Source organism: Podarcis bocagei (genome assembly GCF_964188305.1).
Source record: "Podarcis bocagei genome assembly, chromosome: 9".
NCBI lineage: Eukaryota > Metazoa > Chordata > Lepidosauria > Squamata > Lacertidae > Podarcis > Podarcis bocagei.
The window spans coordinates 23842435-23868872 of record NC_138134.1 but is presented as its reverse complement, the minus strand read 5'-3'; the positions used below and the strand labels follow the sequence as shown (position 1 = coordinate 23868872).

Here is a 26438-nt window from a genome sequence, read left to right as displayed (position 1 = left end):
AGCATCACTGTAGCTAATGGGGCCTCCTGCTGCCGCCGTGCCGCCAGAGCACGATTTCTGTTCTCATCCTGAAGCAAAGTTCTTAACCTGAAGCACTATTTCTGGGTTAGCGGAGTGTGTAACCTGAAGCGTATGTAACCTGAAGCGTATGTAACCCGAGGTACCACTGTAGTTTGATTCTGTTAAGGCTTTAAAGTTATATGGAATGTTTATTGCTGTTTAGTGCTGTGAACAGTATTTGCCCAGCTCCTGAAAACAGAAGCCATAGAAAACTATAGTCAGTTTTATAGTTATCCGATTGTATTCAAAACATTGCCCTCAGTCAGCAGGATCCACTTTTTGCAAACATTTGTGGCAGCATAGAAAAGCCCTGATTATTTTGTTGGTGGTTGCTTTAAAAGGCAGCAAAAAGTGTCCACCAACTCAGTAAACATTGTTGTCACTCTGAACTTTCCCCCCCAAAGTGACATAAGCACGTAGCCAAGCATGACTGGCAAGGTAGCACTGTATCATCATCCCATCGTCATCCTTATCAATTGGCTGGAATCACCTGCAAATGATCCAGGAGACATTGCCCTTATTCTCAATTGGCTTTTTTTGGGGGGGGCACTCATCTGATGTTGTGATGTAGCAAATCCAACAGACCATGCAGCACCATCATGTTCTCTATGTAATCTACAATTGTATCAGCAGGGGCGTCTTGCCCATAGAGGCAAGTAGTGCGAGGCGCCAGGGTGCCAAGTTCTGAAGGGCGCCAGGGAAGAGATGAAGGCAGCTGGATGCTAACATTCTCCTTTCCCTTCCTCCCCCACAACAAACACTCTGTGAGGAGAGACTTCCAAGAAGTGTGACTAGCCCAAGGCCACCCATCAGCTGCATGTGGAGGAGCGGGGAAGCGAACCCGGTTCACCAGATTATGAGTCTACTGCTCTTAACCACTACACCACACTGGCTCACTGCCCTCGCCTGCCTTGCTGAAGCAACGCTGCCTCTGCCTCTTCCTTGCCGGAGGAGCCGTCCTCCAGCTGCTGCCCTCCTCCTCCAGCTCCGCAAAGCTGCTGGCAGCACCATAAAAAGGTTGTCAACTCTGGGAAATGGGGAGAGGGCGCCAGAGGGATCTTTGCACCATGGTGCCAGATATACTTAAGACGGCCCTGTGTATCGGACCACATACTGTATTTGTCCAATCAGGAAAGATGTAGCAATGAGACATGGGTGGGTGGGGAGGGTGCTGAAGCAGTGACAAATGAAACAATGGCAGTAGACACAATAAAAAGGTGAACATCTTTGCAATTCAGAGTTTATCTGGAAATATTTTGCCCTCTCTGTTCCCTAATATTGACCTAAACTTTGAAATGGGAGACCATTCAACAAAGACCTAATTTGCGCTTCCCAAAGACACTACAGTATATCATCTGCCTTTTATCAGATGCCACAGCTTAAAAACACGAGTTTTAGGAATTATTCATAAATACCAGGAGGCTGAATGAGACTTTGTAAAAGTCTGGAATTTAGACAAATCATAAACTGTTCTGCAGTTTCTATCATCTCATGCGAGCCTTGGGTGTGTTATTTGTACATACCCAAAGACTAAAAATTAATAAGCATAATCTAGAAAGATCTATTTCCATGCTACAAAAGCATGAAAAATTGCCCAACTCATGGAACACCCTTGATCTTTATACTGAATGAAATATTATATTATTATTGGAAGCATTTTTATATGACATATGACCACTGGAAGAAAGGGGGAATTCTTGTTTTAAATGTTGGGAACAACCCAAAGAAAGTGATACAGTGGTGACAGATCCTGCTAATTTATTTTCCTTTCCGAGACTGGAGGTTCCGAAAGGAGATTTCGACTAAACATCAGAACAAACTTTCCAACAGTAAGAGCTGTTTGGTGGCAGAGACAGGAGGTGCTTTGCAGGGGGTAACATCTGGGACTGGGCAGAGGAGGAATGATGGAGACCAACCCCCCAGCTTGACCCTTCCAGGGAGGGGGAGGAGGAAGACAGTATAGATTTACAACAGTGGTTTGCGGGAGATCACAGCTCAGAGGCAGATGAGGGGAAAAGTTGGGAAATAATGGGAGAGGAGAGGTAGGCAGAGCCAGAGCAGCAACTGGCTGACACATGGTCACTAGAAAGTATTCCAGACCTTCCCTCTCCCAAAACCTGGTGAGCCTTAAAAGTAGGAGAGCAAAGGACTCAGAGAAAGAAGGCATGCAGCAGCACCAGTAGAAGTGACAAATGAGGAAGTGGGAGAGACAGGGGTGGGGGTGGAGATGTTGAGATTTCCATTCCACCTTAAGGAACAGGCATGTGGAAATGTTGCATGTCACATGTCTGTTTACATTCCAGCACAGTATGCTGGGAACTTCCGTTGTGTGTATAGCTTTTGCTTTTAGCTGTTCTCTCGGAGACGACATGAGAGAGACCACACGTTTCTTTGTCCTGATTTATGATTAATAAATCTGTAGCTGTAGTATGCTTCCACAAGCCTCAGGCCTCTTCTGTGTGTGCAGTTCGATCTGCTGATAGTGTGCCCTGGCTGTGAAGCCTGGGTCGCTGATTTACGTCAGGCAGAGGTGATGGTTTTTGCAGCGGCATGGCTGGAAGGAGACGGCCCAGCTGGGGCTTGCCAGCTGGCCTCCCGGCCCTCTGCATGCCAACAGGAGATTCACCTGGGATAATGCCATTATGCAAGAGGCTGGTTTCTATAGCATCTCTCTGTAAAGACTAAAATAAAAAAGGACAGTAAGAAACTTTTCTTTATACTTTCCTGGGCAACCAGCCGGAAGCCGCTGAGAGCATCCTCCCTTCCAATTCTCAGAAATTAAGAGTCCAAGAGGAGAGTAGCAGGTTCATATGCGGTGTCTCAGACCATCCAAGTGTCTCTGTTTTCCAGGGACTGTTCCAGATTTACAGCAGCCATTCCAGTTTCTGATTTGATCCCAGAATGTCCCACTTTTCCTCAGGATGTCTCTATTTTCATTAGAGAAATGTTGGAGGATATGGAGTTATGTGACCCCCTTGAGCCAAGATGAGCCAGGGCTCCTTCAGATGCCTTGAAGGCAGCCCTGTATAATGAAGTTTTTATAATGTTTTGTTATGTTTCTAAGTATGTTGGAAGCTGCCCAGAGTGGCTGGGGCAACATAGTGAGATGGGCTGGATATTATTATTATTATTATTATTATTATTATTATTATTATTATTATTATTATTAAATTTATATACAGCCCTAAATCTGGAGGTCCCAGGGCTGTTCAGTAGTAGTAGTATGGAATAGTATATCCCTATTTTCATTGAAGAAATGTTGGAGGGTATGGTATCTCTTGGCTCATCTGCCAAAGTTAGAAAAGTTGCCAGGAGTTAAAACAGCCACAAATCCTTCAAGCAAAAGAATCAAGCAACACCTTCTTCATCCATACATTGGGGTAAATTTTAATCCAATTATGCTCAAAGCTGGAAACAAATAAGGGTGAGATAAACACACAGTATTTTCACACACACTTCTGTATTAATTTGAATGTTTATCATATTTTACGCAAATTATGCTTCCGGAATAAGTATGGAGTGGAATCAGATAAAAATAGGCACTTTCAACCCCTAATGAAAACAAAGATTAGCTTTTCTTAAAAAAAAGAAAGAAAAATAAGCAAAACACACAGATGTAAAAAGTTTAAAAGGTGCTGCTAATGTATCAACAAGGGAATACCCTAACAGCTGTGAGGCACATGATACCTAAGTTTCCCAGTTTAGGTAATAAATAAAAATAGAGACAAAACAGAAGGAAATGCATGCTTTAAGTTGCCAAGACTACATGGTGGGAGCTTAAAACACCTGGTTCTTGCCACAAAGCTGCAATAAAGACAGAGGGAATGATAGCATCCCGTACAATGCCTCAGACTTCAGGCTGAATGTTGCTAAAAGGGTAACCAGACATTATTTAAACTTGGTAAACCTGTTATCTCGATTATATCACTCTGCCTTCAGAAGGTACCACTGAAAACAAGCGACAGACGAGGCAGCTGTAGGGATACCCCTAACAAAAATAACTCATATAATATGTTTTCCTGCTCTTAAAAGAAAAAGACAATGGGCGATTCAGGCCAAAATGGGAAAAAAAAAACTTCTTTATCCTTTAGCATAATGGGAGTCATATTTCAATAGACTTCAGGAGCTATTAAGGAGATTTTCAGGAACTAATCATGGTTCAGGGTACTGTAATTGTTTTTAAGAGAATTGTGAGTGGGTACTGAGTTACCTTGAATCAGCTCCTCCAAATGCTGCTTTAGTGTTGCTGTTTATAAGATCATTTCTGAGTGAACGTCCCCAGTGGGTAGGAGTCCTTAATCATGGCCACAGTTTCAGGCAGGAAAAATCAAGGGAAGGGGATCCATGGATTGGCTTTTGAAAAACAGGGGGTCCCCTGTACTTAGCTAATTGGGAACCACTGATCTAAGTAATATTAACCCTAGCTGGGCGGGAGGGCTGCATACTATTACTTGACAGCAAACTTGCTCTCAAAGAAATGGACAGTGTTTATTGCCATATATAGTGGGAAATGGTGGAATATATTTACTGTATTTTTCGTCCCATAGGACGCTCCGTCCCATAGGACGCACCTAGTTTTTTTTTTTTTTTGGGGGGGGGAAATAAAGGAAAAATTTCCCCCCTTTATTTCCCCCCAAAAACCAGGTCGGGGAACAGCGGGATGGCGGCGCTGTGCCTCCCCGCTGTCCCCCGAGCTTGTGGGGCTGGCCGATGTCTGCCCGAAGCGCGGGGCGCTCTGCGCAGCAGGCTGCTATCTGCAGCCTAGGGAGCCCTGCGGGAACTCCCACAGGGCTCCCTAGGCTGCGGATGTCTGCCCGGCCCGCGGGGCGCTCTGCTTCAGGGCGCTCCGCGCGCGGGAGTTCCCGCTGGGCTCCCCAGGCTTGCTGATAGCTTCCTGAAGCCTGGAGAGTGAGAGGGATCGGTGCGCACCGACCCCTCTCGCTCTCCAAGCTTCAGCGAAAGCCTGTATTCGCCCTATAGGACGCACACAGATTTCCCCTTCATTTTTGGAGGGGAAAAAGTGCATCCTATAGGGCAAAAAATACGGTATGTGACCTACTGAGAAACAAATCATATCAATCATGCATGGAAACTGGTCAATGAGTCTGTCAATCTTGAAGATAAAGCAAATTTTGTGTGTGGGGGGGCATTAATGAACTAGGTTTTTTTATGTAAACAGGAGGTGTTTGTGTGTGTGTGAGAGAGAAGAAGTGTAGCATTACTCCACTGAATCTTGCATTTCCTGCTATTTCCAAACGTTTTATTGACGTGCTAAATATATAAAGCCCAGTTTTTGAGTGTTTTTGATGAATTCCCAGTGTACTACGGCTAACAAAAGGACCGTTCCTTTAAAAGCCACCCACTTCCACAAACCTTCTCTCCAGAGACTTTTAAAATCCTGCGCAGCTTTATGTTTACCAGACTTTCCCCACATTCTGGGACAGGAAGTTGAGTGGGGGTGTTGACCTCATCTGGATCAGGAGGTGGTCTATTGAAAAAGATTCCAAGACTCTGCTCTTGTCCTGATTTATCAGATAGTTAGGTCAATAAATAAACTCTCTGCTGTGTTTTCTTCGCAGCTGTAAAACAACCAGCTGAGTCCTTTGAGAGCTAATTACTAGATCTTTTGAGTTTTCCATCAAGGACCCATGGATTAGCTTTCTGCTTAGCAAATTCCACTGCAATGTAATTTTCTTGAGACCGGCTAGTCACAGGAGCCCCTGAGAATGAAGAGCAGTTTATTCAAGTGAAATTTAAACTTCTTCCTCTCCACTTCCCCCTGCTTTATAAAATTCTCCCAGATCCCCTGCTAGTAATTTTCCCATGGACTGAGAACGATATAGAGGGGTGTGATGCAACACACTCAGCAGGGAGCAAATAGCAGGATTTGTCAGTATATTTTTGGGTTGGGGAAAGAGGAATTGTTAGCAAATGAGAAGGCAATATCATTGTCACCTTCCTACTCCAGCTCACAGCTATCTGGCTTATAAGTTAAATTTGCTGTATTCCTCTTTTCCCATAAATTTCTACCCTCCATGCCCAGAACAAAAGCCCAAATTCACAAGCTTATGAAATAGTGTGGGGACTAACAGATGGCCAACAAAAGTGGGTGTAGGAGATCTTAGCATGGCAGAGAGACTTATATTACAAGGCTGGAAGGCTAAATGGCCATTCTGCTTTGAAAATCTCAATTACCTTATTTGAACACGTGCTATACTGTTGTCAATTGACATCCGATGGCCTTTTAAATATGTTTTAAATGAGGGGGTTATTGGTTTGTCATTGTTTTTAATTTTATGATGCATTTTGTGGTTTTTATGTTGTAATTTTATGTTGTGAACCACACTGAGTCTATGGATGAAGGGTGGTATACAAATTTAATTAATTAACAAATAATAATAATAATAATTTCATTTTGATACCTATTTGGACATGCGGACTGCCTGTATCAATCTGTATGTTTAAATTACTGTAAGATTGATGAAATATTTTTATTGTTAAAGATAGCTAGCAATTGTTTTTATTCTCCCCTTTTTCTTTCTGCTACATTGGCATTAAAAAGAAAAAAGCTAGCTCTTGCCATTTGAGCTGGGAGGCATCTACTCCTAATTCCAGGTTTGCAACAAGTGCAGTTACACAGCTGTGTGGCAGATGACATGTTCCAAGATGGATACCTCTCTTTCTGGAGCTTGAACATTCAGAAAGGAGCCTGGAAGTTGAACCCTGTTATAAAGGCATCATGAGAAACAGAGAACTGCTATCATGCCCTTTCTTTGCTCATTTTTCCTCATAGGAGAGCCAAGTGTGTAGAGTGTCAAGCTAGGACCCTGGAGATCAGTGTTTAAATCCCCTTGGGCCAGTCACTGTCCCTCAGCCTAACAACTGCACAGGGTTGTTGTTGTGAGGAGAAAATGGCGGGTGAGAAAGAGAGAACGATGTATGCACCTTGAGCTCCTTGAAGGAAAGCTGGCACCAGGTCAGTTCTCAAGGAAGGAACTTACGGGACCGCATCTCCCGGTATGCCCCACAGAGGACCTTAAGGTCCATAAATAGCAACACCCTAGAGGTCCCGGGCCCTAAGGAAGTTAGATTAGCCTCAACCAGAGCAAGGGCCTTTTCAACACTGGCTCCAGCCTGGTGGAACACTCTGCCTTGTGAGACCAGGGCCCTGCAGGATCTGATTTTTTTCCACCAGGCCTGTAAGACAGAGTTGTTCCACCTGGCCTTTGGCTTGGAATCAACTCGATTCTCTCCCCCTCTTTCTTTTTTCCTTTCTCCTTCTGTGTTGGAACTCCTATTTGGGGACTTCCCTGGCTTTTTTCTGGCCCACGTATAACCAGTTTGGATAGCTAGCCTTGGTGAAGATGTGACATTTTCATCCCCAAAAAGTTTTTGATTTGAATTTCTACTGAAATGAGGCTGCATTTTAATGTTGTATTTTAATCTTGTTTTTAAGTTGCATTTTAATCAATTGTTTTTATACCTGGTGTTAGCCGCCCTGAGCCTGGTCATGGCTGGGGAGGGCGGGGTATAAATAAAAGTTATTATTATTTTTGCCCGATCTGATTGTATTTTCTAACTCTACAGTTGGAGGCAGCATTGCTTCTGAACATAGCTGTCAACTTTTCCCTTTTCTTGCGAGGAATCCTATTTGAAATAAGGGAAGTAATAGTGCCACTGTATTCTGCTCTGGTCAGACCTCACCTGGAGTACTGTGTCCAGTTCTGGGCACCACAATTCAAGAAGGACACTGACAAACTGGAACGTGTCCAGAGGAGGGCAACCAAAATGGTCAAAGGTCTGGAAACGATGCCTTATGAGGAACGGCTAAGGGAGCTGGGCATGTTTAGCCTAGAGAAGAGGAGGTTAAGGGGTGATATGATAGCCATGTTCAAATATATAAAAGGATGTCACATAGAGGAGGGAGAAAGGTTGTTTTCTGCTGCTCCAGAGAAGCGGACACAGAGCAATGGATCCAAACTACAAGAAAGAAGATTCCACCTAAACATTAGGAAGAACTTCCTGACAGTAAGAGCTGTTTGACCGTGGAATTTGCTGCCAAGGAGTGTGGTAGAGTCTCCTTCTTTGGAGGTCTTTAAGCAGAGGCTTGACAACCATATGTCAGGAGTGCTCTGATGGTGTTTCCTGCTTGGCAAGGGGTTGGACTCGATGGCCCTTGTGGTCTCTTCCAACTCTATGATTCTATGAATTTCCCTTTTAAAAAGCCGAAAGTTGACAGCTATGCTTCTGAATACCAGTTGCTGGAAACTATGAGATGGGAAAGTGCTCTTGGGCTTATGTTCTGCTAGATGGGCCTTTCTCTGATCCAGCTGACTATTCTTATGTAATCTTTATGTCCTTCTACACTTGGCTTTGGGCAGTAAAGGTAATTTTGGAAGGGGCTCTGACTTTTAAAATGGATCTACTGCATCTTCCTAGCTTGATGTTCCTACCTTCATGCCAGACTTTTGGCTACAATGCACACAAACTATAGAGTACAGATTGAATCAGCAATGCTATTTTAGCACTGTTGTCCCTGTATTTTTAAACATGTTCTATTTACATGCAAGGCTCATTCTGTAAATAGAGACGCACAATGGTGCAAACCCTGTTTTCTTATTTAAAATATGTGGGATCTGGTTGCGGTTTCCCACAGTGGTAAGAAAACACACTCTGCTGTATTATTGGTTTATGTTATTCTGCCATGTTACAGATTTATGGTACTGAGTCCTTAGAGGAAGAATGAATGCAGTCATTCAAATCCATCCCTCATCCCACCCCATAGATATTAACAAATTGTGAGTCTCAGCAAGGGGGGCCAAAAGGGAGAGGAGTGGTTTGATGGAGGGAACAAGAGACCCACTGATATCTTGTGCCCAGGCAATGATGCGAGGCCGGATGGAGCAATGCAGTGACATCATGAACGTGAGAAGTTGTTCTTTTCTTTTTTTGGCCTTTCTTTAATTGGTTTTATTTGCATTTTATACTGTCGTTGGGCTACTTTGAGACTTCTTTTATAATGAAGTGGCAAACAAATACAGTGGTACCTCGGGTTACAGACGCTTCAGGTTACAGATGCTTCAGGTTACAGACTCCGCTAACCCAGAAATAGTACCTCAGGTTAAGAACTTTGCTTCAGGATGAGAACAGAAATCGTGTGGCGGCAGCAGGAGGCCCCATTAGCTAAAGTGGTACCTCAAGTTAAGAACAGTTTCAGGTTAAGAACGGACCTCCATAACAAATTAAGTTCTTAACCCGAGGTACCACTGTAAAATAATCAGCAATGAGAAACAGTGAGCTCTCCATGTTTCCCATAACATCTGTTACAACCCAACTTGTATGCTGAAACGGGTATGGTAGAACCCACCCTGCAGGATTCACCAGATCTCTCAGTAATACAGCGTTTGCACAAGCAAACAAAAACAAAAAGACTAAACTAGTTCTGAAACAGTTGTACGGTGAGAAACATACTGTGGTTCAAGTTCTGCTACAGCAAATGGTTCTGGTCAGGTGTCAGCTACCTTCTCAGCCTGACACATAAAATGAAACTCCCACAAAATCAAGAGTGGAATCAAACAGTATGAAACAGATTGTATGTTCACCTCCCTGGGACTAACCATAGAACCTTGATATTACAGAAGGAGTGTAAGGAAATCCAAAAATATATATGGAAATGTGGTCCAAGCTGATGAATGCTAAACATCCAGATCAGTAACAGAATTTCAAGTGTTTATATCAGGGTGGGGAAACTATGAGCCTTCAGATGTTGTTAGACTCTGACTTCCATTAGCCCTATTCAGCATGGCCAATGCTCAGGGATGATGGGAACATAAGAACATGTGTTGCACCAGGTCAAAGACCCACCTAGTCCAGCATCCTGTTCTTAAAAGTGGCCAACTAGATCCCTCTGGGAATCCTGCACGCAGGACATGAATCCAACAGCACTCATAATCCATCACTTGTAGTTCGGCAACATCTGGAGGGCCACAGGTTCCCCAGCCTTGGTTTATACGCTTCCAAAAACAACAACAATGTGAGTCACTTAAGTAAATAACTGTCCATAAATACACTCCAGATGTTCTTTGATGGGCTGCTGGCCATTCCTTGAGAATGCTTTCTAAAGGCTCTTTGAAAACAGGAGGCCTTTTTCCCTTTGAGAAATGAAACTCGACATCCACGTTATCTAGCTGAACTTCCCAAGTTGAAAAGAGCTCCATTACAAGCAAGCACCGGTGCCAGTAATTCCCCGTATGAATCCGTTCACTTAATATGTTTTTCCACACCAAATATTTCTGAACATCCTCACAATGTGCCAAGTAATCCACACATGTCACAACCTCCTCTAACACCTGCTGGACCTGGAACAAATGAACGGCTATTAAGCCCACATTCCTCCTGGGCCAGGCAAAGTGATACAGTTTCAAAACATCGAAAATCCAGGTTGTCAAAAATGATTTAAATGTGGATCGCCATGCCATCCACATGCATCCAGGACTTGGAGCATGTGTGGAAAGATGGCAACATTTAATGCTTCGGTCATGGTACGAAAGGCAAATTTCAGAAATGTCACAGATTAATAGGAACCAGTCAAAGATGGGATCACAGTAATACAGAAGGGTGGTCGCTTTACAGCCCTCTATTTGACGATATTCTCTGTTTGAAGGGCTGCCCAGTCCAAAACCAGTTTAAAAATAAAGAATTCTATTTATTTATTACATTTGTATACCACTTTCTCCTCCAAGGAACTGAAATTTGGTGTTTGTGGTTCTCCCCTCCCTAATTTATCCTCACAACAAGACAGTGACAGGTCCAAGGTCACTCAGTGAGCTTCATGTGTGAGTAGGTAGACCTTCACAGAGCTACAGTTCCCATGATTCTTCGGGCAATTCTTTTATAATTGTGAAATAATGCTTTAAATGTGTGGTGTGGGTGTGACCACTGCACCCATATTTAAATCTGTCATTAGTTCTATCTGTCATTAGTTCTATAACTAATTATAGACCAATATCATTATTAAATAACGATTACAAGATTTATGCACAAATATTGGCAACAAGATTAAAGACAGTTTTGCAGGATTGTATAAATAAAGAGCAGGCAGGGTTCCTGCTGGGCAGGAAAATGAGTGGTAATATAAGAACAGTGATTGATATGATAGAGTATTTAGATATGAAACCAAGTAAGAAGGTAGCCTTTGTTTTTGTGGACGCGGAAAAGGCGTTTGACAAAGTATCATGGAAATTTCTAAAAATATTATTAGACCAGATGGACATGGGAGACCAAATTACAAGAGGGCTAAAAGCTATTTATGAACAACAAGAAGCAAATATAATAATAAATAATGATGCGACTGATTATTTTAAAATACAGAAGGGCACTAGACAAGGGTGCCCACTTTCACCTTTATTATTCATTTTGGTTTTGGAAATATTAAATCAAGAAATCAGATTGGATCAAGAAATAAATGGAATATCCCTAGGAGAGAAAATATACAAAATAAGGGCATTTGCAGATGATTTAGTTTTAATGGTGGAAAACCCAAAGGAAAGCTTAGCAAAGGCTCTAGAAAAAATGGGAAACTTTGGAAGGGTATCAGGTTTTGCTTTGAATAAAGAAAAAACGAAATTAATGGTAAAAAACATGGGAGATCAAGAGAAAAAGGAACTGGTAGAAAAAATTGGATTACAAATTGTAAAAAAAGTGAAATATTTAGGTATACAAATAACAATGAAAAATATAAATCTGTTTGAAGATAATTATAAAAAAATTTGGGAAGAAACAAAAAGAGAAATGGAAACTTGGACAAGATTGAAATTAACACTCTGGGGTAGAATTTCGGCCATTAAAATGAATATCTTACCAAAACTTCTGTTCCTTTTTCAAATGATTCCCATAATAGGTAAAGATGATTGTTTTAAAAAATGGAAAACGGATCTAACAAAGTTTATATGGCAAGGCAAAAAGCCACGGATCAAACATAAATTACTAACTGACATAAAAGAGCGGGGAGGTTTTGGACTCCCAGACCTGAGATTATACTACGATGCAGCATGCTTTACTTGGATTAAGGATTGGATCAAATTGGATAACAGTGACATTTTGGATTTGGAGGGATGGAACAACAGATATGGTTGGCATGCCTATCTAATTTATAACAAAGTGGCAGTTCATAAAGAATTTCTAAGCCACGTAATTAGAAATGCATTATACAAGGTCTGGGTGAGACATAGAAGGTTGTTAGAACCAAAAACCCCATGGTGGGTCTCACCGCTAGAAGTAATATCGATTAAAAAGATAAATACTATAGGAAGAATGGCAACATACCAGCAGCTCCTAAAGGAAGAACAGGGCCAATTAAAACTAAGATCATACGATGAGGTGACCCAATACTGTACCACATGGTTACAATATCACCAAATTGCACAAATATTCAACCAGGATAAAGTAATAGGATTTGAAAAAGAAGAATCAAAATTACAAAAAGTATTACTACAAAACTCAAAAAAAATTATATCCAAAATGTATAATTTACTATTAGAATGGGAATTAAAGGATGAAGAAGTAAAAGAAGTTATGATTAAATGGGCATGCGATATAGGATATGTAATTCGGCTGGACCAATGGGAGAAATTATGGAAATATGATATTAAATTCACGGCATGTTATACAATAAGAGAAAATTTTATGAAAATGGTGTACCAATGGTACTTAACTCCGGTAAAATTGGCAAAAATTTACAAATTAAAGTCGAATACCTGTTGGAGATGTAAAAAAGAAATAGGAACAATGTTTCACATGTGGTGGGAATGCCGACTTATTAAACAATTCTGGAATGAAATCTATGAAGAACTCAAAAAGATGTTTAAATTATCTTTCAGTAAAAAACCGGAGGCATTCCTTTTAGGTTTAATTACAAATGAGATCCCCGAAAATCAAAGGAAAGTATTCCTTTATGCAACAACAGCTGCCAAGATGCTTATAGCTAAAAACTGGAAAGGCAGAGAAATTCAATCAGTGAAAGATGGCAAGTTAAATTATGTGAATACATAAATCTGGCAAGACTCACAGCTTACATAAGGGGACAATCGGACCAGAAATTATTAAAAGAATGGGGTTGTGCCAGAGAGTATATGAAAAAACATTGTCCTGGAGTTAGTATATTGAATGATGCTTTACAGGGTTAAAGAAAAAGAAAAATGGTGTAAAAATAAAATAAAAAGTACCAAGGTGGATGTAATCTAATTAGACACAACAATACAGTAAGAGTAAATTTTTTGAGGTCTTAGAACAAAGGAAGGAAGTCAATTTGTGTTTACGTATGTAATGATATGGTTTTTTTCTGTAGATGTGTGCTTTTTTGTTTTTGTTTAGTTTTGTTTTGTTTCCTTTGTTGTTGTTTTTTCCCCCCTTTCCCTTTTCTGTTTTTCCCCCCCTATATGTTCCGGGGATTTTTGTTTGTACAGTATTATTTTGGATTCAATGTTTGTAATTTTTGTTATGATTCTGCATTGAAAATTAAAAAATCAAAAAATAAAAAATAAAATAATTTGTGACGTGACAGACAATGACAGCCTCTGCTTAAAGAATGTTTTCTAACAGTCTGAAAAATTCAGTGAATAAGGCAGGGTGCATGCACAATAAAGGACTCATCTGACAGAGGGCTGTCCCCATTATCTCAAGACTTCCCTGACCAAGGATGACATTTTCAGGAGCCTTAAGCGATCTCAGAAAAAGCACACTGTATGGTACCATCACCTTGCAGAGTTAAATATTAGAACTTTGTATTATGGGATTGAGTTAGAGTCCACCCAGGGGACTTTCCTTTGCTCTGCTTTTCGGTTTCAGTTGTGTTCTATACACAGCTAGCAATAAAGAAGCACGTTTGCCTGGAGTAAGAAGTAAGAGTTTGTTTATTTTGCAGTTATTATGACGAGCAAGCAGGATTGGGTGCAAAGGGCAAAATAAAGAGATAAGCTAAAGTGATCTGGGGGATAAAAACTACACTAAGGCTGGATCTAGACACATCACAGAAGCGTTTCAGTTAAACACGTTATAAACTTTGTATGAGAAATCGGATTGGCAAAAATGGAACTCCACAGCACCATCTGGTGTCACACTGTTATAGTGCATATACAACGCATAGGTAAAGGGACCCCTGACCATTAGGTCCAGTCGTGACCGACTCTGGAGTTGCGGCGCTCTTCTCTCTTTATTAGCTGAGGGAGCCGGCGTACAGATTCCGGGTCGTGTGGCCAGCATGACTAAACCGCTTCTGGTGAACCAGAGCAGCACATGGAAATGCCGTTTACCTTCCTGCTGGAGCGGTTCCTATTTATCTACTCGCACTTTGACGTGCTTTCGAACTGCTAGGTTGGCAGGAGCAGGGACCGAGCAACAGGAGCTCACCCCGTTGCACGGATTCGAACTGCCAACCTTCTGATTGGCAAGTCCTAGGCTCTGTGGTTTAACCCACAGCACCACACGCGTCCCATACAACGCATACAAAGTGCTTTTTCTTTGCCAGTGTAGCTGAGTCCTAAGTTACCTTTTACTCTTTTAAATCATTTACTCCCTTATATACCCATTGCATTGTGATGGGATATTAGGATCTGTTTGCATTGGTGCAAACACGCTTGTTCGTTGGGTGGACAATTGATCAATGCCATCAGCATTTCATTACAGGCACCTTCAACCACTGGTGCCGTCACAGTGTTAATTTCTCCTCACCTCAACTGGGGTGGGGCCTTAAGAGTCCCCAGCAGCATTGCATAATTTCCTATTGTTTTCATCAAACTTCATTTGGTAAGAGGCTTATGCTAATACAGGCAGTTTGAATGGCTCAGGACATCTTTCTGTTTCATTTTCACAGTGACTAAGATGCTCTTTAGACATTACGTCAGCAACACAAGGAGCTGCTTTTCCATACTTCATCCCATCGCACGGATGTGCAGTTTCAAGGTCTGCCGCCATATGCTCAGGGCTAATCACATGGGTTCTTCTTCTTCCTGGTTAGGTGACAATTGCATGGTGAAAATCTATTATTGTTGGTTGATGGTACCTTTGTGATTGCCCCCTCAGTGTTCTGTTAAAAAGCAGAAGCAAAACCTTCCACCCTCATGGTTTTCTTTACAAGTTTGTTTCTCTCCCCTCCCCCCTCAAAGAAACAGGCGAGACACACAGCTGTAAAACTTCGCAAAGCCTATTGGCCTTCAAATATTGAGCAAAGTAATTTCTCTGAAGGCTGCTTTTGTAGTGACTTCAAGCAAACACTGTAGTGATGAATGGAAAAGATACACATTTCCTTTCAGATATTACTCCTGAGAGCCCTCAGTCAGGTTCCCAGAGGGCTTTGCTCTGGCAACATGGCAATGACATCAGTGTAGGCTACTTCCTGACAGACGAAAAGTTGCTGGTGTTTCCTACTTGGAGATCACAAGAGAATGCGAAAGTCTTTAAATTATTAGTTCTGAAGTGGTAGCTTCTGGAAAGTGTATCCTTTAAAATCTCTATTTCAGCAGTGCTATTACGATGGAAACACTGTAAAACCTACACACATGGCAAAGAAATTTCTGCTACATGTGACTGCTTCTGAAATAAAGCAATTTTCTCAAATGACAAATGCCATTTTCCCACCAGCAAAACGTATTTTTAACTTTACTAGGAAATGGTTGAGTGAGCTATATCCAGTTGTCCTTTCACCTTTGGAATCTTGGTTTTATTCCAGCCACACAAACTATTGCATTGTTCTCAGCATAGATTATTTTTCCTTATACTTTAGGAATGAAAAACTAAGAACCGATACTGCCAGTCTTCTTCATACACCCAGCCCCAAGGTTGAACACATCTGTAGCTGTGGTTGCTGAACGCTTGAGGACTAGAGAGTATGTCAGTCAGTTACTCATGGTCAGATGCATGTCTGATACTTAGGTCAGCAGTTCATGGATGACAATTCAACACTTGAAAAACATCTTTAGGAAAAACACAGCACAATTTGCCATGGTACATGACACTGCAGCTCACAACAATTAAGTTGCAGTTGGAGTAAACTTTCCATGTCTTCCCTTCTCAGCATCACAATCACACAAAGCTACAAGACAGGTTACTCCGTTCAGCTTCAGCATTATAAAATGCTTAAAAATAATAATTCTGATAAGCACAGCTCAGGAAGTCTTGCCATCTCACTGTGAGGGGGAAACCCTCCAGCCATCATTCATGTCCTTTCATCATTCATGTCCCATACTGACAATAACTGGGACGCACGGCTACTTGATGGGCAATTGGAAGGCTCATTTATTTGTGAATGGAAACAATTGAAGAACACATGGATATAATATCAGCAGTACTGGAAATTAGGTTAGATAGATACAACAGTGTTGTTAACACTGTATATTCTCACATATGTGAGAAGCCATCAGTAGGCAAGACGTCAGCAGCAACGTTAAATTCCAACATTATAACTTGGTGGGACAGGAAACATGTAGCTTTGCAGATTGCATACTACAATAGATCAGGAAATATAAACTGTCCATCGGATTAGCACATGGGATGAAAACATATGGCGAACAAATACATCCCCACTGGTTTCACCCACACCATGTATTGGATGCACCCTCCTTCCTTCAGAGAATCCTATAACTGCCAGAGACCGTGCTGAGGAAGGCTGCACAAAGGAGTTATGGTGGGAACCTCCCCCCACCCCTGCTCCTGGTCAGGATCCTGAAGCTGCCCAGGAGCAGTGGGACAGTATAGATTTGGAACAGTGGTTTGCAGAGGGACATAGTTCAGAAGACAAAAGTTGGGAAGAAATGGGTGGTGAACAGCTAGAAGAAGAACTGGGAAAGAGAGAGTTAACAGACTCTCTCTCGCTGGACAGCCTACATCTGCCCAGCCCAAGGTCATAACAAGCAGATAAGGTGGCAGTACAGAAAGTAAAGCGGTTTTTAGATCAAGTTGCAAGATGAAGAAATGACTCGGGGTGTAAACCTTAACTGGGAGCACCTTTACTCCGAGAATGGACTCTTTATTCTTTTGCAGTGATCCTGAAAATCTCTTTAAATGGTAAGAGATTATTTTTTGCTTTGTTCTGTTTATCCACGGCCAAAGGGAGGGAGGAAGCCGTTTACCTAAAGCCTGACAATAACTGACTTTTGTTAACAGCATTGGAATTGTAACTTTGTAAGAAGTGAACTACAGTTCCCAGGTATGCCCGCTATGGATGAATATGTGAAGTCACAGAGCTATGATGTTACATTATATAACTGCATACAAATGCAGTCTTACAAGCAATATCTCAGTCAACTCTTTACTTCAAAACATGTAAATTCCTCGTTTTCTAACATACATCTTTATTTTGGAGAAGGAACACTGCAGATTGTGTGCCTACTTAAGACCGGCATTTCCTTATTGCTCTCCCTTGGCTCTCCCCCCACCTGATCTACTTTTTATATTAGTGAGAGCTTTCATCTACCAGTAATTTTCTTGACCACTTTAATAATTTTTTGCACTCTTCCTATCATAGCTATGGTAGGACCAGGTGATCTTTGCTCTCCTTCAGACTTAAATTGCTGTTATATGTTAACAGTTAAAGCAGGCTACAAAACAGAGGTAGCTAAATTAAATTCCCTTCCTTCTTATACAGTCATACCTCATGTTATGTCCGCTTCATGTTACGTTCCTTCAGGTTACGCCCTGCGGCAACCCGGAAGTACTGAAAAGGGTTACTTCTGGGTTTCACCACTTGTGCATGCGCAGAAGCACAAAATGACGTCACGCGCATGCACAGAAGTGGCGAATCTCAACCCGTGTGTGCGCAGACGCACCGCTGCGGGTTGCGTTCTTTTCATGTTGCGAACGGGCTTCCAGAACAGATCCCATTCGCAACCAGAGGTACCACTGTATTGTGCAATGAAAGGACTTATATTACTAAACTGTTTTGATCAGCGTTCAAAACTCCCATTGTTCCAGATGCATTTTGCGACAGGGAAGTTCATTAGTGTAAGCTGTTTCTGAGCTCTGGGTACAGTACTGAGCCTAAGATTTCAGATTAAAACTGCCACTGCTGGAAGAAAAGGAGGACCTTTTTCTGCCTCCTCACTTCCACCCACTCTCTGAAGACCCTATGAAGACCCTCATAAGAATATTAGGGGGGAAGTATGGCTTTGTGTTTTTTTTTGTTTTTTGCAGTCTTCACAGACATGTGAAAAATAAACATAAGATTTTAGCTGCAGTTCATTCATTTTCAGTTTTGTATTCTTGTTATATAAAAAGCACGGCTAGACACTCCATGGGGTGCCCATGGCCTAGGTTTAAGGTGCCATTTAGCTCCTGCCTTTCATATCTCAGTTTCTAACACTGCTTTTGAAAGTATTTGTTTGATTTTTTAAAAATATTAATTAATGCCATTACAAATAGGTAACTAACACTAACGTTCCACCCTGTGGAATGCCCTCCCATCAGATACCAAGGAAATAAACAACTATCTGAGTTTTAGAAGACATCTGAAGGCAACCCTGTATTGGGACATTTTTAATGTCTAATGTTTTACAATTTTTTTATGTGCTGTAAGCTGCTCAGAGTGTCTAGGAAACACAGCCAGATGGGTGGGCTATAAAAATAAATTTATTATTATTATTATTATTATTATTATTATTATTATTATTATTCAGCGTGTATCAAGCAAATTAGCCAGGGATATTTATATCCTATCCTACATATATCTAAGGCACCAGAGAAAGCAGGTAAGGAGATGTTATTGATTTGACTGCATAACCCAGGATTGGAGAACCTTCAGAAATTGCTGGACTACCACTCCCATCATCCCCCCAATCATTGGCTGTGCTGGCTGGCACCAACAGGAGTTGTAGTCCAAAATATCTGGAGAGCTTCAGGTCGGCAAACACTGTACTACATCTATGGAGGTGTAAGGAGAGAGAGAGAGAGAGAGAGAGAGAGAGAGAGAGAGAGAGAGAGATTGAGGACTGTTGGCAGTAAGAATGGAAAGAAGGGCAGACTTCACAAATGTTGGCAAAGGCAGGGGTGGATGAGTTCCAGCTTTAGCACAGAAAGTCAACAAAGGGAAAATAAGTGGATTTAACACAAAAAGTCCTATTTAAGAACTGGGCAGAGCATTACAATGCCTAATATAGGAGGCAGGAGGAAGTTCACACCTCAAAAAGCAGGAATGCCAGCTTATGTACAGGTGGCGTCAAATAGTTAGACAGATATGCACCTTGAGCTCAAAGTCGCAACCCAGGTATGGAAGCATTGGGTCCAAGACAATTTGCTGCCTGAGAAGACAGACAAGATGGCAGCCCCTCCTCATTCGACATACAAAAGCTGCCTTGGCTGGCAGTTTAATCTTACTTCAACAATGCTGTGTGTGTGTGTGTGTGTGTGTGTGTGTGTGTGAGAGAGAGAGAGAGAGAGAGAGAGAGAGAGACCTACCCATGTGAAGCTGACACAAAAACCCTGCACAAACATGATTCATTTTTAGAGTAAAATTATCAATGGATATAAATTGATTTATATAAAGACACAATGTAAAAAAGACATTATAGTATAAAGGATGTTGAGTTGTGGTGGAGGGAAGCCACATAGGTATATATTATAATTTTCTTTTGGTGAATATGGTTTTTATTTTGTAAAGTATATAAAGTGTATTTGTATCTTTCCTTAGTGAACAAAAAAGAAGAAGAAATAAAAACCCTGCACAAACACTAAGCAATACAATGAAAGATCACTATTCCCCCCTCTCCCCCCTTTCCCTCCAACCTCACAATGTCTATGATAACAGTGACTCATACTGAACATAAAGGAACTGTGAAAAAGACTGTGAATTGAAAGTGGAGACTTTTCTCTGTTTCTTTCTTTGTTTTGTTACACAAGAAAATCTTTGAAAGAAACAATGGTGACAGGATATCATCCTCTACTATACCTGAAGCATCAGTCTAGTTTGGAGGGGAGCAGGATCCTATCCTCCAGCAGAGGGAAAGCCTCAGGACAAGGGGTGGGGTCTTAGGAGGCTCAACCTGAAGGCTGCCCCTGCTGTCATGCAACATATTCTATCTGAGGCAGTTGCCTCATTTTGCCCAGCAGTTGGGCTGGTTCTGCCTTTGGCATCTGTTAAGTGGCAGTACAGAATGACCTAAGAATTGGAGAACGATGAATACATTCACGGAAACTGGAAAGGATTAAGGAAGCAAAAGAAGAATAGAAAGCGCCAGGTATGGACTCAGATTTAAATATATACTGTATAAATTAGCAAGCATTTAGCCTCCTCTATCACAGGCTTCTCTGTCTCTGTCCAAATGCTGCCCTTGCTTCCAGATCTATCATCCAGATTATCTTTTGAGTTGTCATGTCCAGGGAACTGAGCCAGATGGGAATGGAACATGAAAAAGGAACATGGTATCAAGGTACAAAGTCCAATCCAGCGATGACCCAACAAATCATACGAGGCCGAACATTATTTCCGCTTGTATATTTCCTTAGTCTTTCTTCTTGCTCATCTCTTTCTCTACTCTGGCAGTAAATTACAAAGCATCAGTGTGTAGGTATGAATGAGAGCTCTAGAAATAAACAAGCCACGATGAGGAGAAGGCAGTCCTGGAACACCTCGGTGTGGAGTGATACACTTTCCCTAGTGTTGCTTTTCCCTTTCTGAAATTCCAAGCACTAACAACGTTAAAAAGAAAATGAAAAGAAGTCTTTTCAGTGTCTTTTTGAAGGCACCCCCCCAAACAAGGACAATGAAACCATGGGATCTTTTTTTTGGGCCAGAAATTTACTTCTGGATCTGAAGAGATAAATGTACAGGCTTGGGGGCATTACTCACATTACTTTTTGTTGAAGAACATTTTGTGGGTTAAATGGATCTTCAATAAAGTTGTCCATATGGCCAAGGGCAATCTATAGATAGGTAGGTAGACAGGTAGATATATAGCCCCTTAGGGGCAAAGAAGTTGCTTAAGATTCACTTTCATTATATGGTCCTTTACTCCCTTTTCTTTGGATGGCTGCACACGTACAACCTGCCCACTTTCTGGGTTTTCTTGGCTGGGGGTTCCCCCCTATGTTTTTTTTTAAAAAAACACTTCTGCAATCTGTGGGATTTACCCCAATATGCAGGTAGAAAGGTAAAGGGACCCCTGACCATTAGGTCCAGTCGCGGACGACTATGGGGTTGCGGTGCAAATCTCACTTTACTGGCCGAGGGAGCTGGCGTACAGCTTCCAGGTCATGTGGCCAGCATGACTAAGCCGCTTCTGGTGAACCAGAGCAGCACACAGAAATGCCGTTTACCTCCCTGCCGGAGTGGTACCTATTTATCTACTTGCACTTTGACGTGCTTTCAAACTGCTAGGTTGGCAGGAGCTGGGACCGAGCAATGGGAGCTCACCCCGTCACGGGGATTCGAACAGCTGACCTTCTGATCGGCAAGCCCTAGGCTCTGTGGTTTAACCCACAGCGCCACCCACGTCCCTAATATGCAGGTACCTCAGCCTTATTGCTCAGCGGTTGCACAATGTCATCATGCTGGGTCTGAGTTCAGCATTAGAAGGTGTGATCCTGAGCTAGGATTCTTACCCACAGAGAATCTTAATGCATTGGCGATATACACACACAGCTTGAAAACTGGAAGCTATGGTCATCAGCATCAGTGTTGGGTATGTGGACACATGCACAAAACGTGTTCTCCCTAACAGAGAGCACGTATTGCGGTGGGAGCTAGCAGGCCACCCCACTGTTGCGGGGCAGATATGTTTGGATGGCCACAGGCAGTGATTGGGTAACTGAGTCTTTGGGGAGATTCCTATGTTGCCAATTTGTGGGTCGAGACAAAGGTTTTAAATACTCGTCTTGCAGCTTTGAGCGTCCTCTTGGGCTGTGTTCACCGGATCACCCGCCCACCCTCCCTGAATTTTTATTTTTTTTTGCATTGACCTTGCTATGCCTGTCATGGGGTCGTCTGCTGTTGGGGCAGGGGCCTGGTAGGAATTTTGTCCATTTGGCTGATTGGCTGGTGCCATTTGGTTTTTGCCTACTGCATAGCAAATCGTCACAACTTGTAAGGTTTGCGGTTAGGCATTGATTAAAATTGGTTGGTGGAGGGGTAAGTGCCTACCCCTCCAATGGTGGTGCTGCAAGGGAATTCCGTTAAAGGAATCCAGGGGCTTGCCACCCCTTGTCATCCAAGTGCCTGGCATCGGGCTTGGGCCATGCAAGCCCCCGGGAGCATCCGGGTGAGAAGTGAGGGTCTGCTGCCCACCTTCATTTCTCCCCAATATTGTTTTCCCTGACTGGCTTTCGCTGGAATCTGGAAGTCAGTTCTGTCCCTGGGGCAAGGACAGATAGTCGTAACCAATGCCTAAACAACCACTCACATGTGTGTATTTAAATAAAGTTGTGGCCAAAGTCATGCTAAAAACCTTAAATAAAAATTGATGTGTGAAGTGTGAGTTTGTTTGGGGTGGCTTGGGGACCTCGAGATGCAAAAGAAAATTCTGCGGTATTGAAGGTTGGATATAAGAAGCTAAATGGCAATAGTTGTTTGCCACCTCTCTCCTTGCTGTCATACTCCTCTTTGTCAATGGGCTTCTATGAGTCCCAAGGAATGTTCACAAGCATTCTAGTTGCTTAGTGGGTCACAGCAGCATCTCAAGAAGTGATGATAACTCTTGCAAGATATGTGAAGACCAGTTTGGCTATGGAAATCTTCACACAGCCCTAGAGGCAAAGAAGGATGTGTGATGTGGTGATAAGCAGTGACATCAAGGGTTAGGAATCTAAATGGGAAGAGGAACTGGAAAATAAACGAGGAAGGGCAACTGGGATTGGTGGCAGGGCAGCCGAAGAATGTGGATAGAGTAGGAAGTGGCTTGAGAATTAGAGGTTTGACGAAAGTAAGATTTGAAAAGGCAGGGAGTTAAGGGGGGAAAAGAGAGACCAATATCAGAGCGCGATTGAAGAAGAACCCCATCCGTGTCTGTGACTCATTTCCCAAAATTACTGAGAACTCTTGATTAGTAATATCACTTTGTTCCTAAATGAAGAACTCTCTTGATTTAATGTATCCACCTCTAGAACAGGGACTTTTTGATTAGGTTCAGATCAACATAGTTTATAGTTTATTTTGTGGGGAAATAAAAGGTTTTGATGATTTAGTTAAAGAGGAATCTACTGTACATCAATTACTTTAGCACCATGATGCTAGTCAGGGAGATGCTGGCAAGCGGTTATAAAGTCATATATAAAACTGCATTTATTACCATTTTAGGCAGCTGAAACCCAAGTGTTTCCTGACTTGATGCATAACAGTTGCAGTATGGTTCTTGGGTTTGCAGTCTAGACAAAATTGGCAGCTTCTAAAATTTATAGCTGCCTGCCGTCGCAAAAATGTGTCAAAATTTAAATTTGCATAAAAGGTTGCACTTCCATGGCCTCGAATCATCCCATTAGTGACTCTGTTTTGTTCAGCACTTGTTTTAAATTCTTTTTGGATTGTTTGGAATCCATCATGTGTCTACCCAAACATGGCTGAAGTCTGTGGGATAGCATTCCATAGCTTCCTAAGGGACAGAGATAATATTTATGATGGTGTTTGCGTAAATTCCAAGTACAAATTACACAGTAATCTAAATAAATTAAACCGAAGAACACCACAATGCATAAATTCTAATTAAACAAGTTAGTGCAACAAAATTGTGAGTTTTCCACTGCTTTTTTTCCCTGTTGATAAGTTTGTCATTTATGCTTTTGGTATAAGCTTCATTAGCTAAAGCCCCACCTGCACTATTTGCATAAAGCGGTACCATACCACTTTTAACACCCATGGCTTCTCCCAAAGAATCTTGGGAACGGTAGTGTGCTGGAAATCGTTAGGAGACTTCTATTCTCATCTCTGACTACAGTTCTCAGAGTGATTCCCTCTCTCCTCTTCATAGGAAACTCTGGGAACAGTGGCTTTTTGAGGGGAATAAGGGTCCCCTAACAACTTTCAACACCCTTATTTACCTACAGTTCCCAGGATTCTTTGGGGGAAGTTGTGATTGTTTAGCATAGATTAATACCACTTAAATGTACAGTGCAGATAGGGGATATTTCACAAATGTCCCTCCACTGACTGGTGATGGTGATGGCGATAAGCACTACAGACATATATATATATATATATTCATTCATTCATTCATTCATTCATTCAAAAGTAGGTCTCACTATGCTTAATGGGGCTTACTCCCAGGTATGTATGCATACAATTGAACCCTCCATTCACTTGTCTAGGAGGAAGTGCCAATGAACTCAGTTGGACTTACTTCTGAGTAAATATGTATAAGATTGGGAGCATATGATTTTATCTATGAAGGTTCTTGTTCTGTTCATAGCAGCGATGAGAAACCCAGGTGTGCTGTTGGACTCGGAACGCCTATCAGCCCCAGCCATCATGGCCCACGTTCATGGATGAGAGTTTATAGTCTTACAAGAGCTGGAGGGATTCTAGAATCTTCTATCAAAGGATCAATGGATTCCAACCATAAAAAAATCTTAATGTCTTCCAGAAGATAGAAGGCCAGCCCAACTATTCTGGATGTCTAAGCAAGGCAACTTACTGAGGCAGCAAGCAGCAGTTTGGAAAGGTCTACAGATTCTTCTTCCAGTGGCTGGGCTGCCTGGACTGAATCACCGAGAAGCTTGGTGATCTCACCTACAATTTATAGAAAGCAGCAGACGCAGAGGCCTGGTCTTGCTCCTCTGCATATGCTTCCTAGCAACAGGGAAAATGGGAGAGTCAGCATTCCGCTTTAGCCGCTGCTGTCAAATATGGAGGCTTTGAAGATTTTCGCCACAGGCACTGTCTAACTTTGACAGAGCTAACAACATAGCCAGAGAAAAAGCGACACTTACAGTTTAATCCTACCGTCCAGCTGCAAGCAAAATTAATCCTACCTCATGAATAAGGATTTGGGGACTGGGGAGGACTCTTGTCACAAGGGATTTAAAATCGCTTGCCGTTCCTTTGTCAGAATTGTGGGCGGCGGGCTGGAGGGGGGGAGAGCTATTTGTGCTGTCCAGAAATTGCTTTCAAATGTGACTGTAACTGTCTTATGCGCACCCCAACTAGCACCTCACATAAGTCATTTCCTCATTCCGTAGGAGTCTCAGGTGTGTTGAAAAGGAGGCTGATCCTGGGGCTGCTCTGCTGAATCAATACTGACATAAATTTGCCCTTTTTCGGACCAATTAGTACAAGCGGATATGAGAAGAGCAGAGGGGAGTGACCCGGTAGATGCCTGACCCTAGAGACACCCAGCCAGAGCCAGCAATGTGGGAATGCACAGTCTGTCTCTAGACAAAAGTCACTTACTGAACATTCGTATCAAGAAGTGTCAAAACATCCCAGAGAAATTTCATTAATTTGATTAAAAGCCTTTTCCTAAGAACGTAAGGCTCATACCAAAGGCCTATTTAAGTTAAGCATCCTGTTTCCCACAGACTCTGACGCCTATGGGAAGCCCCAAGAAGGACGTGGGCCCAACAGCCCTCTCAGATGGCCTTATTTTCCCAACATTTGTCTCTTACTGTGGGTTAAACCACAGAGCCTAGGACTTGCCAGTCAGAAGGTCGGCGGTTCAAATCCCCATGGCGGGGTGAGCTCCCGTTGCTCGGTCCCTGCTCCTGCCAACCTAGCATTTCGAAAGCACATCAAAGTGCAAGTAGATAAATAGGTACCACTCCAGTGGGAAGGTAAACAGCATTTCCGTGCACTGCTCTGGTTCACCAGAAGCGGCTTAGTCATGCTGGCCACATAACCCGGAAGCTGTACGCCGGCTCCCTCGGCCAATAAAGCGAGATGAGCGCCGCAACCCCAGAGTCGGTCATGACTGGACCTAATGGTCAGGGGTCCCTTTACCTTTAGGTTGGTGGCTATCACCACAAGTTGTGGCAGGGAACCACAACTGTGCACTGTGTGAAAAAATGAAATCTCTTGTCCACCCTGAATCTTTTACCACCCATTTCCCTTGGATGTCCACTTCCCTTCAGATTTGTGCTGGTTGTTCACCTGAGCAGGGTCTTCCAAATACCCCTTCATTTTCCATGTAGGTAAAACTGTGATAACTTAGAAAAGCGTGAAGCCCTCCGGAGGCATTTTGCCAATCACACTAACTGGAATTATTTTGACTCTACTAAGTGCTATGCTGATCTCAGGTTGCACTTAGGGCCAGATGAAGCAGTTAACTGGATCCCTCTCCAGCCCCAAGCTAATGTAGACTGACTGTGAACTTTGAATTCCTTCTAATATGCTAACTGAAGCCTTTAAGCTAGGCTGTGGCAAGGGGGATCCAGAGGTGTCCAACCCTACATGGGCACTTTGACAGATGGGT

At 42.4% G+C, this 26438-nt stretch overlaps 1 protein-coding gene across 5 annotated transcripts in view; it reads right to left on the bottom strand.

The window, feature by feature from the left end:
- The window catches only part of DLC1 (DLC1 Rho GTPase activating protein), a 262539-nt gene that overhangs the window by 212065 nt on the left and 24036 nt on the right, over positions 1-26438 (bottom strand). The gene's annotated exons all lie outside the window — the stretch shown is intronic.